Raw genomic sequence first — 1,581 nt, 5'->3', positions numbered from 1 at the left:
GACACACGTTCAGACTTGTTTCAAACAGCTCTTTACACTTGGATCACATTTGGTGTGCCACATAGAGTAACGATTTAAATGTGAGTATCATTTCAGATGAGGAAACCAATCTGATATGTGCTGTGGTATTTACTGTGTTAAAGTACAACAACGGTTCATGAACTTGTTTACTTGTCTAAGATCCACATACATGTAGTAGGAAGAGAGCCATCTCAAATTCATGAACTTTTCTCACAAACCTAGAACAATAAGCTCACACCTACTCGCAGTGAGGAAGAAACATCCTGCTGTTGGGCAGGATGAAAGATGAAAAATCTACCAAAATGACGTGTGAGCAACTTAGGATCTTTAATATCCACAAAGTGGACTTAAGTTTAAACAACTGTCTTGAAATAGTTTCTTATGTGTTGTGAGGTTAAGTACACAGTGCAATGGTTTTATTTGATCTTTCCTGACTAAAAATGTTGCAATATTGTTCTTCTATTCCTTTACTGAACATTGTGTTTTGCAGTCTGTCATGGTCCCTTCATAGTCCTTGCTGGAGAAAGGTGCTTGAATTAAAATATGTATCTAATCATTTTATTGTCCTTACCCTTTTAACAAAGCTTGCAATCATTGGTTCTTATTGCATGTGTAACCCAGGCAATATCGCCTAAGTGTCTTTGTGAGAGCCAGAAATACAAAAGTAACTTGGTCCTTAGTACCTGTTCAGTAGAAGGTGCTGCCTCTTTGATGACAACTGATGTCATTGCTGATCTCTTCTTGGTTATACTGGCAACCAGATCTGAAGAACAGTTTCTGAACTCAGGTCAAAGCACCTTTTCACAGAGCCTGGTACCCGGGTGTGAATTACATTTAAGCTTGGCGAAATATTGTAAGAACCATGGTAAAGCATGGTAGATGCACACGACAAAAAATAAATAAATACATTTAAAAAATCACATTTGCTACACAAACTATAGTTTTGCACATTATTACTCATCATCCCCAAAAAAGTTTTCAGACATTCTCATCAGCCCTGTTCATGCATAAAGATGTTGGTACTGTAATGAGAAGGAATGAGAAAATATTGAATTCCCTTTGCTGCAATTAAAAATGCCCTGCAGCACGCTAACTATTTCTTACTCATTAGAAAATCCCTTTACCAACCATCAACAACAGGGCAAGATGGCTTTGGATGAATGTGCCTGAATTGCCTTTTGCTTGATAATGTCTTGGAGGTGTGCTGTGGAGTAGGGAGAGGCTATACTTACATGAATCCTGCTGGTGAGGGAGTTGACACTCAGAGCCAGTATATGGATGACAATCCTTTTGTAATACTTTTCTGTTCTTGTGAATGTGAACTCCTGGACTTGGTGTAAATGTATCTTTGAAAGATAAACGGATGGTTGTTTCCACAAACAGGAATGTCACTGTTCATTACTGTGCTATTAACATGATGCTGTTTTAATCTTACTGCATTACATGCAGAATACAATATACAATATACAGGTTCGTTTTTAAACATCTTGCTAAACCTGTAATAAACTTTACAGATGAGAAAGGTTTGTTTACTGCAGGCGCCATTATAAAGAATAAAAA

The sequence above is a fragment of the Polyodon spathula genome, chromosome 15 (assembly GCF_017654505.1).
Source record: "Polyodon spathula isolate WHYD16114869_AA chromosome 15, ASM1765450v1, whole genome shotgun sequence".
NCBI classification, from domain to species: Eukaryota; Metazoa; Chordata; class Actinopteri; order Acipenseriformes; family Polyodontidae; genus Polyodon; species Polyodon spathula.
The sequence above is the reverse complement of the archived record's forward strand: the minus strand, read 5'-3'. Positions refer to the sequence as shown.